Source organism: Babylonia areolata, chromosome 25, assembly GCF_041734735.1.
Source record: "Babylonia areolata isolate BAREFJ2019XMU chromosome 25, ASM4173473v1, whole genome shotgun sequence".
Lineage (NCBI taxonomy): Eukaryota > Metazoa > Mollusca > Gastropoda > Neogastropoda > Buccinidae > Babylonia > Babylonia areolata.
Window position 1 is genome coordinate 6,836,323 of NC_134900.1, and position 19,064 is coordinate 6,855,386.

Here is a 19,064-nt window from a genome sequence, read left to right on the forward strand (position 1 = left end):
TGATCCAGGTGTTAGCAGCTGGTCTGCAATGGGTGATGGGCTAAGAGCTGTCTTTGGGTCATCTGTGGAAGAGAACTCAGTGTCAAGAGGGTGGCTCAGTTATCAGATGTACATTCTCTATGGAGAAGGATTATCCATCGAATGGTCTGAACATCCTGGAGCTGGTGGTGGGTTATCAGCAGATGTGAGTCCTGAAGGCAGCGATGGGTCATGCACAGAGGAAGGGCTAGGGTTGTCTGTGCTGTCCTCTACAAGTTGTTCAACTTCTTCCTGAACTGCTAGTGAGATTCTGCTGAGAAACTCATCTGGTAACTGCATGTGACCTGAGGCCACATCGAGACATGTTGTCAGTAAGTGCTTGAAGGCAGTCATCTGAACTGCTTCATGGTAGCTGCTGTTCCTGGTCTACTGAAAAAAAAGGGCACCGTTAAGTCCACTGAGCAGATTGTTATCTCACACCCATGCCACAAGCCTTGAGCAACAGCGATGCGAATATTCTAAAACTCATACATGGGCAGTTTCATAGATTGGATGTAACATGTACAATGTTAACCGGGCAGGTAGCATTGTGACAGAATATTTCAGTGTGTCCATGAGGCGAATTCAGACGACTGACTTAAAAACACGGAGAGTCTTTCACTGTTGTTTTTTTGTGGGGACTGGGGTAGGTGTGTGGGTGGCAGGAGGAGCATTGGAGGGGGGGGGGGAAGGGGTTGGGGGGTGAGGATCGTGTTGTTAGGTCAGTTCAGTTACTCAAAGAGGCGTCACTGCGTTCGGACAAATCCGTATACGCTACACCACATCTGCTAAGCAGATGCCTGACCAGCAGCGTAACCCAACGCGTTCAGTCAGGCCTTGAGAAAAAAAAGTACATAAATGATACATCATTAGAATTTTGTATAAATAAGTACACAAATAAATAGATAAATAAATAAATAAAGACACGGATCCTTCAAACACCGAGCAGACGATACACGGGGGTACAGTTTGTTGAAGCTGGGCTACAGGACACGGCGAATTGCGCATTGTGCACTTGGCTCTGTCAGCTGTACTCTGTGAGGGCTTTCGCACGTGCGGTGCGCGCGGCGTCTGGCCAGTCCCTGGCAGTGACAGGGCCCATATACCGTGCTGCGGTCACCAGTTTCAGAGAAGGCAGTGTGGTGTGGTGTGGTGTGGTGTGGTGGTGCAAGGCCAGGTTCCACACCGTTTTCCTGATGCCTTCGTATCGGGGATACAGTTGTTGCGAGTTCGGTGAGTGGTTTACTGTTAGTTTGTTATGTACTGATTGTTCTTGTATTGTGGTCGTGCAGTGCGGATTTCAAGTGCATGGCGCGATCTGAAGCAAACAAATTTCAAACTTCAAGGGTCATCCTTTTGACCATGTTTTGGAGAGTTTTGTGTCAGAGTAAAGCGGAATCTGTTTTTATTAACTAATTCATTTATTTATTTATGTTTGTGTGAAGCGCAGAAAACCACGCAGTGTCTTTGACTGCTTATGGATTTTATTTATCTGTTCAATTGATTATTTAGCTTTGCCAACTCTTTATAATTCAGATTCCAAGACTTTTATAAGGCGCGCGCGTCGTTACGACACCTGATTGCACGTGCGTCAGTGTTTCGGCGCATTTCTGGTTTTTGTACGTGCTATCGACATGAAATAATGTATGCGAATGTTGCGTGCATTTATTTATTTACTATGATGTCTTGCCGTGGTGTATTTTCTTTAAGCTGTTAAAAAGAAAAAAGAAAAAAAAAGATCACGCCATAAAGTAAATCAAATAATATATCACACATGAACAGGTGAAACCAATTAAAACAGTTAAAACTAGCGTGTGGGGGTTGGCATCTTGTTTTGTTTTGCTCACCTTTGCGCATCACTGTCATCTGCAGGTCTTAACTGAATGCACAACCGACAGGGTTTTTCACTGCTCTACTACCTCTTCCCCGTCCTGCTCCAACCAGAATGTACATGTTTTAATTTTATTGTTGTGACAGGTTTTGGAACGGATTATTGTTAATTTAGCGTCCTTTCTTGTTGTTGTTGTTGTTCTTCTTCTTCTTGATCGTCATCTGCTTCTTCTTCTTCTTTCTTCGTTGTCTTCTTCTACTTATTCTCTCCTCTCTTATTTATCATCATTGTTATCTTATTTATTTATTTATTTATTTAGTTGTTTTTTTTAAAATTATTATTATTATTACTACTACCTTTTTATATTATAATTATTATTTATTTATTTATTTATGTAAGCTCATCTATTAGTTATTCACCCTTTTTTTCTCTAAAGGCCTGACTAAGCGCGTTGGGTTACGCTGCTGGTCAGGCATCTGCTTGGCAGATGTGGTGTAGCGTATATGGATTTGTCCGAACGCAGTGACGCCTCCTTGAGCTACTGAAACTGAAACTGATCTCCTCTCTTAACAAAAAAACACCACCACATTTTGGCGCCGGACAGAACTGTTAGGCAGATTTCTCTACCGGTTATGTGACAATCCCTGGGTGTCTACAACTGGATTTCCTGTCAACAGTGCGTTGTCGTCAGTCCATCGTTTTTGTTGGTATTTGATCTGTCTTCCCCGCCATATGGCTCCCTCAGCAGTTCCTTGGTGGAATGTTGCAGCAAAGCCATTGGATCTTGTTGTGAGACCATACCAACGAAGTTTTCTTTTCTTCACTGATGTCAGCAGATCTTCCTGTGGTCGAATGTGCTGTTTGATAGTATATTACACTCCTTTCCCAGAGCCCAAATTAACGTCATGTACTCGTATAAGCTTGAAAGAAAATTTGTGTTCTTCCCGCATTTTGGACCGGAGTTGTGTGTTGGAGAAAACTAAACGAACCGGCGATCTTTGGGCAATATCTTTCAGAATGTTTCGTAAATCATTCGGAACTCGAAGCGCTTATTAGCGGGCGTAGACTCTACCCAGCGTTGCAGCTTTTTCAGGTTTTGTCCAGTCAAGCCTGCCAATCAGTCTGCCTTGCTGCCAGCTGCGCTTTCACAAGCACTGGCGCTTGTGAACTTGACGATGATGACCACATTGTGTTCAGCTGTCAGCGTTACCTTGTCTGGTTCTTTTCCCTCTCAGCTGTTCGTGCATCTTTACATACAGTGGTTCATAGACGTGTATGAGTACGCGCGTACACACACACACACACACACACACACACACACACACACACACGCACGCACGTTTACACACACGCACACTTATATTCAGAGTCAGTTATGTAAGTGGCCCTCAGTATTTATCACTGTAGGATTATATGTTCATGCTCGACAATCTCGCTTACCATTTTACCTTCACAAAAAAAGAAAAAGAAGAAGGGGGAAAAAAGAAGAAGAAAAGAAATGCACATGTCAATAAACAGAAATCCCCCCTCTAGTTTTCAAGAATCAGTGCAAAGTAACAGATGTTGTTTGCCTGTGTTTGTTTTCTTCCACAAGTGTATATATGACTGTACCGTAGTTTGGTGGGTTTTTGTTTGTTTGTTTGTTTTTCTCCAGGTTTCGTCTTTTTCTCATCCCTTTGACTGGCCATTTCGTTGGGTCTGTTCCTGCACGCACAGTTTGATCAACGAGAACATGTGAGAATATTTTGTCATCATGACCCAGATGACTGGAGACATACCACATGTCACATGCGTGAATCAATGTGGATTGTGATGTTCACACGCACAAAAGTTATCGTTACCTGTGCTGAATTTATTTCCGGACAAGATGTGGGATAAATGAGACTTAAAACTCAGGAAGGGAATATAACAAAGGGCGTAATATCAAATATTGGGAAACATGTCTTTATTGCTTGATGCATGGCTTTGCTTTCAGAACTGACGAAGAACAAGGGCTAATTTTCAAACAGATCATCATTGACTCGCTGAAAAGCAGCAACGTCATCACCCGACAAGAAACCGACTGTTGCCACGTCTGTGCTGGTTGGTGAGTTGAATGTAGCTTTCTGATTGGCTAATAGATCTGTCTGTCAGCGCTGAACATCAAATCAGATCCCTCCCATTTTTCTGGCGAAGTTCAAGCCATATGAACATTGAATGAAATATGAGCTGTTATGTATTTTCGAAGCTGACGTCGTTAAGCTGACTGTACACGTGATCGTTTCACGGGTGTCGTGGTCAAAGGGTCAGAGCGCTGGATTCTGGCCAACGTTTCGTGAGTTCGATCCCTGTCGAACCTGGTGGGTTAAGGGTGGATATTTATTTCCAATCTCCCAGGTCAACATATGTGCAGACCTGGTAGTGCCTGAACCCCCTTCGTGTGTATACGCACACACAAGATGAAATAAGCACGTTAAAGATCCTGTAATCCATGTCAGCATTCACTAGTGATTTATGGAAACAAGAACATTCCTAGCTTTGCAAATCCCCGAAAACGAAGTATGGTCTCCGACCGATGTTCATACAACGTTCATATGGATGTTTAGAAAGTGATCGGTCCTGTTACCCAGCAGTGTAGATGTGGCAAAGTGTGTGGTGCGTTTTTTGAATCAATGGAAATTTCGTTCGTTTCTTGTTTTATTGTTATGGTCGTCATAGTCGCCAACACCCACGTCTTAATCGTTGTCGTTGTTAGTGTTCTTCCTGTGCAGTGGTGAAATGGTGTTTTATTCCTATCATTATATGTCAGTGTTGTAGCATAGAGAGCACTTGCATTAAACTGTGAAAACCCCACCCCTGCCCCACGTCTCCACCCTTATGTTCTTCTCCGCGTCCTGTTTCGCCTTGTTGACATGTTGGTGTTTATAATTATAAGATAACTGCATCCATGCATTCAGGGATTTTCGCTTTTTTTTCTTTCGTTTTGTTTCTCATTTGTCTTATGCCTCGAGGTTTGCTCATTTGTCTGTTTGTTAAGATTAATCCCAAACCTGATTTGATTCTTGATTAATTTTCTGTCCTAATCCCGCTTCCCCCATCCCCCTTCTCACACACACGCTTCCAATATTATGTTTTTCTTCCTCCAATCACCGACACTCACCCTCTCAATTTTACATTTTGTATTCTATCTTTTCTACATTCTGTTCTCTCTCTCTCTCTCTCTCTCTCTCTCTCTTCCCCTCATCAGTCCTCTCCCCGTCGCCCCCCTCCACCTCAACCGCCCCCTTTTCAGTTGAATATTTTTTCCCCTGCCATTGATTTTCACAAATAATGATTTCTAATGAATCATAATAATTATCATCATTGTAAAAGAAATAATAATACAACCAAAAAAAATATATATATATTATATTCAGTCTTAATATCATCTTAGACGGAAAGACTATAAATAAACAAACGAACGATCCCAAACCTGCGTTCCATTTTCGCCGTTCACTGAGCATTTTTTTTTTTTTTTTTTTTTTTAGTTTAATGCTTCCTCCCACAATGGTTGATATGTGGGTATGATAAACGAGGCCAGAGAAGACCGAAAGTACGAAAAGCTGCGCGCTCAAACAAAATCTCAGCCCAAGCTGACTCGGCCCAATCTGGTTTTAGTTTTACATAATACAATTTGGTTTTAATTCAGAATGAGCGTATACACGCGTGCGTGTCTGCATGCGTGCGTGCATGTGTGATTCTTAATGCGTGTGTGCGTGTGCATACGAATTTGTGCACACTCGCGTTGAGGCACAGTGCGTGGGAAGAGACGAGGCTGGAAAAGCGACAGATTTTCACGTGCTGGGCACACGTGAAGCTTGCCTCGTTAAAAAAAAAAAAATCAGATGATATTTTCACATCTGTCTGGTCAATTGATTACTTTCCCAAATGGGTCAGACAGGTAGGTGTTGCCAGTTTTAGCTCAACAGTATCCTTTTCACCATGTTTGTTCCACGTACTGTCACCAAAACACCCGCAATCTCCGTCCGTCTGTCTCTTTCTGTTTGTCCATGTGTCTGTCTGTCTGTCCCTTCTCCCATCTTCCCGTGTCTGGCTCACAAGCTGCTCTCAGCACACACTATGTATGTTTCTTCCCCCCCCCCCTCCCTCATCTTCCCACCCCCGTCTCTTCCGCCCTCGTCTATCCCGCCTCGTGATGCCAACCTTCATTTTCCACCACCCTCAACACAAGTCGGACATCTTTCTCGCCGCCCATCTCTCGCTTGTTTTCACCCCGTTTCCTTTCATCTTTTTTTCTGTCTCGTCCCTTTCCTCCCACCACCACCCCTAACCCCACCCACATCTCTGCATTGGCCCCTGTCCGTCTTTAACAGACCAGTTTTGTTTGTTTGTTGGTTTGTTTTTGTCTCCTACTCACTTGGCAGTGTTCGTTGGAAGGAATCAATAAAATTGGGGAGGTGGCGGTGGGGTGGGGATGGGGGGGAATGAGTATGGATTGCACAACAGAAAAGGGAGACAAAAAGAATATAAAAAAGACACCATTTGGTAATTACTGCAATTTCCCGTTCTAATCGACAAGCGCAGTTCGTTGTATCAGTGGCACGGCTGCATGTGGTAGGAGTTCTGACAAGACACTGTCAGCTTGAAGCGAAAGGCAGGCACGCAGTGTTATTACTGGAGAAAAAACCCCACAACAAATGGCGTTATGTGTCTGCAGATTTGTAGTCTTTCTTGCTTCATTCTGGGATCGTGTGAATGTTCAGGGCTTTAATGTTTTCTGTAACTTTGACAATGGGTTTACGTTGGAGAGGATTACAAGATAAATTCTGAAAGTTAAAACACCCCCCTACGCCCCCCCTACTCAACCCCCCCGCCCCCTTCCTATATTAGCCCAGTAATGTAAAGCAATCTTGCCTTCTCACTCTGTCAAATGGATTCCCCTTTTCAGAAGTGTCTCATTTTTGTCACAAGTGTGCTTCTCAATTTTCCACTGTGTTTTTTTCCCTCTCTCTCTGTCTTTTTTTTTTTTTTTAACTCTCTCTCTCTCTCACATTGTGTGTATGTGTGTGTGTGTGCACGCGCGCGCGCGTGCACACACACACACACACACACACATGTTTGTGAATGGTACGTTGTGCGCGTTGGCCGGCAAAACCTTAGTTTAATATTTATTAGTTGTATATTGTATATAACGTATATTTTCTTTTGTTATGCTCGTGGTTGGGTTCATGAACACATGTGTTTTTATGTATCATGTATATCTTTTATTGTAAACACCACGAACTTGTGTCTTTGATGTGTGACGTCAGTCTTCATAATTATCTTTTATTATTCGGGAAATGTTAGCTGATAGATATGGATTGTCCTTGGATATGGATTGATTTTGACACGTGATGAAAGCCATTTCAACCTTCTGGTTAACCTTTCGCTTTCCCTGGTATTACTTTTTCCCCAAACAGTATTCTGTAAAGTCTTTGTCTTCTGTCACTCACTGTCACGAACATCCACCAGCTGGCCTTTTAAACTTACGTGTATTGAATGTTGTGAACATCTTGAGCGTTAAATAAGATAGCCCGGCCAAAACCTTTTTTTTTCCAAAACTTATTTCTCTTCGATGGAAATGTTTTCTGTCTTGTTGCCATGGTGATGTGCATCTTCCATGCATGTAAACATGGTGTTGCCACCAGGTGAGGGTGACTGTCTTGATGATTCTTGTCTTGTAAAAATGGCGATGCCATCATGTAGGGGTTGGGGAAGGGGAGTGGGTTGGGGTGGGGGGTGGGGTGGTGCAGGTGACACTGGCAGGGTGGAGGGGGATCTGAATCCACTGTGGGACTCGGGTGAAGTGGATCTCGTGGAAATGTAACGATGTTTGTCCAGAGCTACTGACAGCGTTCTGTATGCGTGGTGGTTTGTTTGCTGGATCACAAATCGTCAGAACTCGCCAAAGAATGGGTCCCATAAGGGGACAGATAATTCGATTCTTGGGGGCTGGTTTTTCTGTTGTTCATTACCTCTGACGGTGTCCAAGATGACCGTGGTTTTGTCGGTGATCTCTGTGCTCTGTAATCGTTTTTTGCCTCACGAGGGACTGGGCTTCTGGATTTTGCGGCGGACTTTAATTTCCCCTGCAACGAGTTCCAAAATGCTCGTGGTTTTATTGGTGATGTTGCTGATGCATGATTGTTTCGTTGTCATCGTAGTCTCAGGAGGCTCTCGCATTCCTTTTTTTTCTCTCTCTCTCTCTTTTTTGTTTTATTTTAGTTTTGACTTCATTTTTTTTTTTACTTCTCAGAACAACCCTCAACGAATCCCAGGATGTGTCATTATCGACTGCCCCGTGGATTTGCCCTTGCCCTGTCTCCGCTTTCATGTTCGGTAATTCGGTTTAAAAAAATGATATTGTGTGTTGTCTTCGATCCTCGATGTGGTGGTTGTTGTTTTATATTCATGGGTATGGCGTCCTCTGAGACAGTGCTTCAGGGTTAATCTGGGCACAGTGGATGGTACCTGTGGTGATGACTTCTTTAGTGATTTCTGCCCTCCAAACCCCGTATCTCCCCGCGTCTCTCTTGTTCCTACTGTTTCCTCCTCCTCGTTCAGTGTGAGTGTGTGTGCGTGCGTGTACGTGCGTGTGCGTGTGTGTGTGTGTGCACCACCTTAGCTCTCCAAAATATCCACGCGGAAGTCTACGAGGATATGTTTACTTTGGTTGCAATATTAGATCAACAGCGGGCACCTTTACGTCATATGGAGCTTCCATCACATCGCAGCCTGAGTATTAGATGTTTTACCTTAAAAATGCGACGTAGCTATTGACATGTGTCGCAGAAACAGCGCGCGCGCGCGCGCGTGCGCGTGCGTGTGTGTGTGTGTGTGTGTGTTTTTTAGAGAGCCTGCATGTCAAGTTAATCTTAAAAGTTAAGAAAAACGATCGAACGATTCGGTTATGCATGAGTAGCACCAGCTCGCGTGCATTTACACAGAGCATGGGCGCAGACAGTGACCAGACTAAGTCCATCTGACGGGGCCCCAAACATTCTCCACACCACTGCACCAGAAACACGCCTGTTCTATGAAAGCGCAAGCTTTTTTCCATTTACAGGAGCATCAAGTTATGTTCATCACGTGAAACACAAAACCGTCCTGTCAGTAGAACCTAAGCTGTGCGCAACCCATGGAACACCATTATCCATTCCACGGAGCCCCCTTGTGTGCTTTTACACGGGAATAAAAACTACCCACCCAGTTCAATCACTAAGTATGCCCATATTACAGAAAGGAAGAGCATCCACCCCATGGACTGTGAGTATTATCGGTTAGAAGGGGTGGGATATGTGGATGAATGGAGGGTTGGGAGAAACTGGGCAAATGAGGGTAAAAATGTGGGTGAAATTTGGAAGAAAAAACAACAACAACAAAACAACTCTGAATACAGTTACAGGAAATTACTTAAAGGACTTCGTAAAAGAGAAGTCGTTAAACTGACAAGCGAAACAACTGATAATGGATGCAAAAAGTCAAAAACATCAACGTTCTCAGTCACTTGTGAAGACACACTTTCGTGTACAAAAGGCTTCATCAAACTACAGTGAAAAATTATATGCTCAATTGTCAGGTTACTAAAGCATATGCACTTGACATTAGAACAATACTTGGTCCGTAATGAATTTGATAATAGTCTGAGAGCTAAACTCAGAATTGGTTTGCGAATCGGACCAAAGTCTGAGAGAGTCAACTGACTGTTACTACTGTGTCTCATTTTTGCCTCAAACTGCCTGTCGTATGAAGGACAAGCCTCTTCCGCCCGCTGATAAACCCATTCCAGTCTATCCGTATTGCACAGAATATTGATTCGTGTTCATCCAAACCTCGCTCATTTCAGATCTGTGAATCCGAAGTCACGTTTACCGGCCCTCCCCTTCCGCAACACTTGTGTCTCACTCCCTTGCGGGTATTCCAGGACAGTAATTTGCAAAAAGCAATGCACGCGTTTGGAAAGTTTGTTCAGGCTTTCTTCTCCGCATCCTCTGTGTGTGTGTGTGTGTGTGTGTTTCTGTCGTCTCTTCCCTCCTGTTCATGTGGCCCAGTTTCATCTGCATTTCCCCCCCACAAACTTTCTGCAGTTAAGATGTTTACTGGACTGCTCTGCTGCGACACCTAGACAGCTTGTGGTGTTTGTTAGTATAGTCTTTTGTTCGTTTGGGTTACTAATTGTTGTGCACTTGTTTCACTTTGTTTTTTGTAGTCTTGTGGAGAGCGGAATGACAGGCGCCACCTGACAATGTTCAAGTCCCTGTTCTTCTTCATATGTAATATATGATATATTCATTTTGAAAGATATATCATAGAAGTGGTGCTGTAGTTCACGATTTTGATACCGCTTTTACGGGATGGTTGCGCGCGTTGTTTTCTCCAGAAATTCACGTGTCAGCACTTCCCTCTCCCTGCAGTGTGCTCTGATCTTGTAGAAAGGAAACAATCAGACGGACGCTCCAGTGGAGGACAGGTAAGATTTCCGTCTGAAAGGCTTCTTTACATTTGAAAGCTTATCTTACTGCAGTTTTCTGAAAGCGTGCGACTTGAAGGCGAAAACTTGTTTCACGTGCCATAAATGTGAAATACAAGGTTTTGTGATTTGAAATAATTTATCTAGTTAGTTGTGTGCTTATTTCTTCCCCTTGAGGATGAAAGATCAAAGCGAAAGAAAAAAAAAACTCTAGAAGTTTTTTTTTTTTTAGGTGCAAGAACCCTGTTGTTGTTTTTTTTATTCCTCATTTCATTGTATAAATACATATTTTACAAACATTGACGTTTGTTGTAATTCTCGACGGCATATGACTTTCGCTTGTGTGTCTGTGTGTTGTGTGTTTAATTCTGCACACTACACTGGTCTCTTTGTTTCCTTACATCCCAATGTCTGGAGGTACCAAGGGGCTATAGATATTGGGCCGTAGTGTGGTCACTGGCTGGCGGACACTTGACACTGATGTGGCGTTTGGCCTGAAGAGAATACTTGTCGAAAGATCTTTTGGGGAGTGATAGCTAGATCTTTGAAGGCCGAGTGCGGTTGGGAAATCATCTATAGTCGCCTAACATAGCGACCAGGATAATATAATGATTTTCATTTAATTCGGTATTTGTTCGTGTACGATACACGGAAACACAGCGCTGAATAGTGGATGCACAACAACGTAGAATAACCAGTAATCAAAACACGAAGGCTAATTAGGTAAATTAGTGAACGGCTCGGACACAAAATTACATCTCGGTCAAGCTGGTTACCAGTGGGCAAGGAGTGTGGAGATGGATTTAGAATAAGCTGGTTGGCAGTGGGCAAGGAGTGTGGAGATGGATTTAGAATAAGCTGGTTACCAGTGGGCAAGGAGTGGAGATGGATTTAGAATAAGCTGGTTACCAGTGGGTAAGGAGTGTGGAGATGGATTTAGAATAAGCTGGTTGGCAGTGGGCAAGGAGTGTGGAGATGGATTTAGAATAAGCTGGTTACCAGTGGGCAAGGAGTGTGGAGATGGATTTAGAATAAGCTGGTTACCAGTGGGTAAGGAGTGTGGAGATGGATTTAGAATAAGCTGGTTGGCAGTGGGCAAGGAGTGTGGAGATGGATTTAGAATAAGCTGGTTACCAGTGGGCAAGGAGTGTGGAGATGGATTTAGAATAAGCTGGTTACCAGTGGGCAAGGAGTGTGGAGATGGATTTAGAATAAGCTGGTTGGCAGTGGGCAAGGAGTGTGGAGATGGATTTAGAATAAGCTGGTTACCAGTGGGCAAGGAGTGTGGAGATGGATTTAGAATAAGCTGACTTTTAACCGAGCAGAAACTGACGACGAAGAAGCATATGAGTTGGTACAGGTTTGTAATACAGCATGGTTTTTGTTTCACGTGCGGGCAGAAACTGGCAGAAAAGGGGTGGTAATCTTCGTTGCTGTCACTGTTGCCGTGTTGCCTTGTGATGTAAACCTTGCTGACATATAATTGTCGCCAGTTTGGATGTAAACATGATGTGATCATTCCCTGTGTTGATCTTTGTGCTGCAGAAAGTGGATATGATTTTCGGCGAAAATGGCTTTCTTTAACACCCCTTTCTCTCTCTCTCTCTCTTTCTCTCTCTCTCTCTCTCTCTCTCTCTCTCTCTCTCTCTCTCTCTCTCTCATTTTTACTGCCACCTCCTTTCTTGCTTCCATTTCTCTTCTTCTCCCTGCTTTCTCTCTCCCTCCGGCCCTCCTACTCCCTCTCTCTATCTCATTCTCACCCCCTTCTCCTTTCTTGCTTCCATTTTCTTCCTCTCCCTGCTCTCTCTCTCTCTCTCTCTCTCTCTCTCTTCCTCTCTCTCCCTCTCTCTTCCTCTCTCCCACCCTCCATATTGATCTTTTGACCCAGCTTTCACCATTCTCTCTCTCTCTTCCAAACGCGCGCACACACTGAAAAATACAAAGACCCAAGGAAACGCTCGCACCCCCCCCCCCCCCCCCCACCCCTGCACCCACCCCTCACTCCACACACGCTCGCGCTGGCAGACGATGGATCCTTGGATTACACTGGAAATAGCGGGAATGGAGGGGTGGGGGGTTATATCAGCACCAACCCCGTGGGCAAACGTGGTGAGGGTGCAATTTTGGTGCAAACACCGGTGCTTGAGGTGGAAGGCACTAAGTGACGATGCTCAGTTCTGTTGCGCTGTGCTGCCTTCAGTAAACTGTGGACTACGGGAACCAGAAGTACGAAATTGTCTGCCCTCATTCTTTTCAGCGTTTCTACCTGTATTCCTCTGTGTGTGTGTGTGTGTGTGTGTGTGTGTGTGTGTGTGTGTGAGTGTGTGTGTGTGTGTGTGTGTGTGTGTGTGTGTGTGTGTGTGTGAGTACGTGCGATGCAGAGACCTTTTCAGCTCAGACATTGAAATCGACATCCTTTCCTCCCTGTACCAGTTACCGTTTTTTTTTTCTTTTTCAGTTCGTATACATTTCTGTTCTCTTTCTCAGTGTCTGTCCGTCTCTTTCCTGCTTCCATCTCTTTCTCAGTGTCTGTCCGTCTCTTTCCTGCTTCCATCTCTTTCTCAGTGTCTGTCCGTCTCTTTCCTGCTTCCATCTCTTTCTCAGTGTCTGTCCGTCTCTTTCCTGCTTCCATCTCTTTCTCAGTGTCTGTCCGTCTCTTTCCTGCTGCCATCTCTTCCTCAGTATCTGTCCGTCTCTTTCCTGCTGCCATCTCTTTCTCAGTGTCTGTCCGTCTCTTTCCTGCTTCCATCTCTTTCTCAGTGTCTGTCCGTCTCTTTCCTGCTGCCATCTCTTTCTCAGTGTCTGTTCGTCTCTTTCCTGCTGCCATCTCTTCCTCAGTGTCTGTTCGTCTCTTTCCTGCTGCCATCTCTTTCTCAGTGTCTGTTCGTCTCTTTCCTGCTGCCATCTCTTTCTCAGTGTCTGTCCGTCTCTTTCCTGCTTCCATCTCTTTCTCAGTGTCTGTCCGTCTCTTTCCTGCTGCCATCTCTTTCTCAGTGTCTGTCCGTCTCTTTCCTGCTGCCATCTCTTTCTCAGTGTCTGTCCGTCTCTTTCCTGCTTCCATCTCTTTCTCAGTGTCTGTCCGTCTCTTTCCTGCTTCCACCTTTCTGTGTCTTCTTCCGCACGTTTTCGTTCTCTTTCTCTCTCTCACATGTTTGCTGTGGTGATGGATGGGAAGACCGGCTTTTGCACTGGCTCCGTAACTCCACAGTGTAAATATCAGACCGTCATGCAGTTCTGGCACAAGTCTACAGAAACGCATGAGGACTTAAGAGCTCTTTTCTTTAGTCTTCCCATGCTGCCTGGCTTCTGAGACAGCAGTGTCAGTCGTTCGACCTGTTTCAAAAGTAACCGAGAAAAACAAGAACGAAAGGCAGAATATGTGTGCTTGCGTATGGGTTGACGGGTAGGGAAGGGCCGGTATAGGCCAGGGAATTTGATTGACAGGCAGGTACGCACACGCACGCACAGACAGACACACATACACACACACGCGCGCGCGCGCACACACACACACACAAGCACGCTCTCTCTGTGTCTCACACACACACACACACACACACACACACACGCATACACACGCATACACACACACACTCTCTCTCTGACTCACTGCCATTTCTGAGATATCTGGCAAGTCCACACAGGACAAAAGTGCAGGTATATCAGTTATAACAAATGTTGTTGTTGCTTTTTCCGTTTGATAGAATTCAAACTGCCCTCCAAAGGTCCACCCCAGGCCCCGTTCATTTTTTTTTTTTTCTTATCAAAGCATCTTCATAAAATAATTTTAATGTCGAAGAATATATCAAAGCATCGTCATTAAATAATTTTAATGTCGAAAAAATGCTCACCAACACATGTTTCCCGGCACCAGTGTTTCTCTCTCTCTCTCTCTCTCGTTTACGAGAAATGTTATTCAGAACTGGATTTTCTTTTGTATGGAACAATCAGGGTGTTGAACATCGTAGAGAATTCATTCTCTCTCTCTCTCTCTCTCTCTCTCTCTCTCTCTCTCTCTGTCTCTCTCTGTGTCTCTCTGTGTGTGTGTGTGTGTGTGTGTGTGTGTGTGTGTGTGTGTGTGCACCTTTTGTGTTCGCACATTGTTGATGTTTTATCATTATGAACGGTAACAACACGGTTATATTATATTTCATGCACCATACTTTTCACTTAAACAGTATATATGCAGTTACATGTTTTAAATTCAGTTACATAAGCAGCAAGGAAAATAACAGTACAACTTACCACAAGCGCATCATCCTGGAACAAAATAGTGCAATCTCTAATTTCTCATTGCTATAAATTTTTGTTTCTTCTTTTTTTTTACGACAAAACATTTTGTCCTGCAGTGCCTATTTGCAAAGGAAAATTGAATATTATTCCGACAGTGGTGAGATCAGTTTTCCATCAAGTCATTGAATAAATTTTGTTTGTTGCCCAAACTTTAGAACAGGCGTCGCTGATTGCATGTAAACCCTTCCCCCCTTGCCCATGGCCAGATGAATTACATTCATTATATTCTGTCTGTCTGTCTGTCTGTCTGTCTGTCTGTCTCTCTCTCTCTCTCTCTCTCTCACTCACACACACTCACACACACACACACACACACACACACACACACACACACACACAGAGTCCCTCTCTGATTCATTTCATTTCTGCATTTCTCTCTCGTTTTCACCTGTCTCTCTTTTTGTCTGTCTGTTTGTCTGTCTCTGTCTCTCTCTCTCTCTTGTAATTGATGTAGATTAGCAAGGACAGATTGGAAGAGTGGGCCATGCCTAAAATCTTAATCCTTGAATAAAAAACGTTTGGAGTTCTGAGCTCTCTCTCTCTCTCTCTCTCTCTCTCTCTCTCTCTCTCTCTCTCTCTCATTTCTTTTCAGCATTTCTCACTCGCATTTCAGTTCAGCATTATTTTCTCTCTCGCCTTTACCAGTCTTTTTCTCTGAATGTCTGTCTCTCTCTCCCTCCCTCTCTCATTCTCTCCCTTCCTCTCTCATCTCTCTCTCTCTCTCTCTCTCTCCCTTCTTCTAATCTGTCTCTCTCTCTCATCTTTCTCATCTCTCTCTCTCTCATCTCTCTCTCCTCTCATCTCTCTCACCTTCTCTTTCTCTTTTCCTCTCTTTTCTCTCTCTCTCTCTCTCATCTCTTTCCCTCTCTTCTCTGTGTGTGTGTGTGTGTGTGTGTGTGTGTGTGTGCGCACCAGAGACCCACCTCTCCGCCCTCTCTCAACCCCTACCTCTCAGTTTGAATTCTGATCATCTTCCGAAAGGCGTTTAGAAATCTCCAGAAGAAATCCCGTTCCATCCCCCGTTCGTCCCTCCGTTCCATTGTTGTCTGTTTGATAGCCTGCCTTTCAGTCTCCGTTTGTCCGTCTGTTTCTCGGGCTGTTACCCACTGACTCTTTTTCTGTCTTCGTGTGTGTGTGTGTGTGTGTGTGTGTGTGTGTGTGTGTGTGTGGTCTCTTCCCTCCAGTTCATGTGGCCCGGTTTCATCTGCATTTTCCCCCACAAACGTTCCTCAGTTGTTAAGATGTTTACTGGACTGCTCTTCTTCTTCTTCTCCTCCTCCTCCTCCTCCTTTCCCCCCCCCCCCTCTCTCTCTCTCTCTCTCTCTCTCTCTCTCTCTCTCTCTCTGTGGAATGTATGTGGTTTGTTTTTATTAAAAAAAATGGACGATGCGGATTTCATCCGATTTGTTTCTATGTTTGATTTTGTTTGTTTGGTGGAAACCTTTGTTGAGAAATGTGTGTTGAGACCATACATCTTTTGTAAAGCCTGCAATGCGGTTGACACGCCAGGGAAGGTGTTCAGGGGGAATAATTTGTTTTGTCCGCAAGACTTTGCTTCCTCATGTGCATCCAGTTGAGTGTGACAGTGATTATTGTTTATTATTCTTGCTAGACAAAGATTTTGGTTTTCGTAAGAATGTTTTATTTATATGTACTTATATCCCACCTGAAAATGCACCTTATCATAGTATGCATGAGTTTTGTAGTGGTATTGATATGCTGGAAGAGTGCGTTGTTGATAATCTATTATCATTTGATGATGTTGATATTTTGTTATGTGGTGATTTGAATGCAAGGACTTCAAATATTTTTCCTGATATTGTTCTCGAAAATGAATTACATATCAATTATGAAAAAAGATATTGGTACTAATATACAAAGGCGTTCTGAAGACAAGATATTAGACACTTTGGGAGAAAAACTTTTTAAAATGTGCCCTGCATTAGGACTATATTTTGAATGGGGTATGTAATGGTGACCGTGAAGGTCGCTTCACATACATTTCTGATCAGGGGTGCAGTGTCAATGATTATTTTCTGGCATCTATTAATCTTTTTGAGTCTGTGAACAAAAAAGATAGCTCTGAGTGTTGTGATAGAATCAGATCATTTGCCTCTTGTACTATGTATTGGAAAGCAAAATAAATTGAAATACAGTAGAAGTAAATTAGATAAAGATACTGAACAATTTATAGTTCGATATTGTTGGAAAGAAGAACTGAGTCAAGATTTCTTTAACTCTATACATTCATATGAAGTACAGGACGAGCTTGCTGCTGCAGAAGACCTTATGACTTAATGTTAACGAAGCATTGGGTAGATTTAATGACATTATCAAAGATCAAGCCAGTATTATGATGAAAAGAATTCCAGCAAATGTAACTGTTGAGTAGAAGGGCTGGTTTGATTATGAATGCAAGAAAACAAGATGAGAGGTGCGAAAATTATTAAGAAAATGTAAGAAGAACATTGGATAAAACGATAGAGCCCCGCTGTGCATTGCAAGACGTGAATATAAAAACTTGATCAAAAGAAAAAAGAAATACACAATGAAATATTATTAAACGATCTTTTAAACTCTGTTAATGATCAGCAGATGTTTTGGGAAAGAATCCATAGGGTAACAAAAAAGAAATCACAACCTCAAAATGACGTGTGTTAAATCATCTATTGATGACTGGTATAGGCATTTTAAATTTGTATTAGAAAAGGATGATGGAGTAATTAGTGAGGAAGAGGTTGTAGATAATGATGAACAGTATGTATATGATAGAGAAATATCAAGAGAAGAAGTTTTACTTGCAATAAAAAGACTGAAAAATGGTAAATCGGCTGGTCCAGACGGTCTTATTGGTGAATTCTTTAAGAAGTCTGGAGAGAATGTTGTTAATTTTTTAGTTAAGCTGTTTAATTATTTGTTTGATACTTGTTACCCGGAAAACTGGAAGGAATATATAATATTGCCATTATTCAAAAAGGGTGATGTGAATGATGTGAATAATTATAGAGGCATTTCTTTGTGTAACATATGCAGAAAATTGTTTAGCTTTATTATTAACAATAGATTACAAGAATGGATAACAATGAATGATATAACTGGAGAATATCAAGCTGGCTTTAAAAAAGACTATTCTACAATTGATCATATATTTGTGTTATTAGCTGCAGTTCAAAAACAATTTGCAAATGATATGTTGCGTTTGTTGACTTTCAAAAAGCATTTGACTCCATTCCTAGAAAATTGTTATGGCCTGTTTTATTGAAAAATGATATAAAAGTTAAGTTGTATTTTTGTCTCAAAAGTATGCATAATGAAGTGAAAGCAAGAATAAGATCGGGGGCTAAATTGTCAGACTTTGTCTATTGCAGTCGTGGGGTCAAACAAGGGCATGTATGTAGTCCAGTTTTGTTTTCTCTGTTTATCAATGAACTTGCTTTGGAGATAATTGAAAGTGGACAACATGGTGTTGCCTTTCATTTGATTGAATTATTCATTTTACTTTTTGCTGATGATATTGTCTTACTATCTGCAACAATAGTTGGTTTACAACGACAACTGAACAGTTTGTATATGGCGGCAACAAGACTAGAACTGAAGGTTAATATGTCAAAAACTGATATTATTGTTTTTCGTAAAGGGGGATATTTGGCACTAAATGAGAGGTGGGTGTATGGCAATGAAAGTGTCACTGTTGTGAATGCATATAAATACCTTGGGATTTACTTTTCAACCAGACCTAGCTTTTGTTCAGCATGTCAAGATATAGTTTGCAGAGCGAAGAAAGTTGTTATGATTATTCTTCATGTTGTATATAAGCTGGATTGTAGCTCGTTTAATAAATTGTTTGATTCCCAGGTTCAGCCAATATCACAACATGGTGTTGAAATTTGGGTGTTTGAGAAGGGCTTAGAAATTGAACAAATACACCTGTTTGCACTGAAACGCTTCCTCAGTGTTGACAGTCGAACTCGAAAGCACTGAAACATATTCGTCAAATGTTTATAAAACCTAAGTACTACAAGCATCCCTCTCTGTTCAAGTTGAATTTGTTGATGTCGTCAAGCAATATCAATGACGTACATAATTTTTCGGTATTCTTATATAAGGCATTCAAATTAAAAGAAATTGTTACTTCGTAAAACAGTTATAATGTACTTTTTGTTGTCTATGTATTTACACGGATACAAAGCACGGTTTGTTGTCTATATCAATGCTTATTTGTTAATGTATTTTCGTTTGAGTTGTATTAAGTTTACGTATACCCCCTTCACTCGGGGCTGTGGCCTGATTGTGAATAAACCATTCCAATCCAATCCTCTCTCTCTCTCTCTCTCTCTCTAGCTCTCTCTCTCTCTCTCTCGCGATATTTAACTTACGTTGCTCCCACGCTGTCCCCCCTGTCACTTCATGGCCAGAGTGAATATCCCCCCCCCC

General features: G+C 42.7%; 1 protein-coding gene across 1 annotated transcript in view; it reads left to right on the plus strand.

The window, feature by feature from the left end:
- Positions 1–1,140: 1,140 nt before the first annotated feature.
- LOC143299884 (uncharacterized) overlaps positions 1,141–19,064 on the plus strand; it is an 88,661-nt gene continuing 70,737 nt past the window's right edge. The window contains exons 1-2 of the mRNA XM_076613377.1: positions 1,141–1,251; positions 3,825–3,935. The gene's annotated coding sequence lies outside the window, so the exon portion shown is untranslated. The remainder of the gene's footprint in view (positions 1,252–3,824; positions 3,936–19,064) is intronic.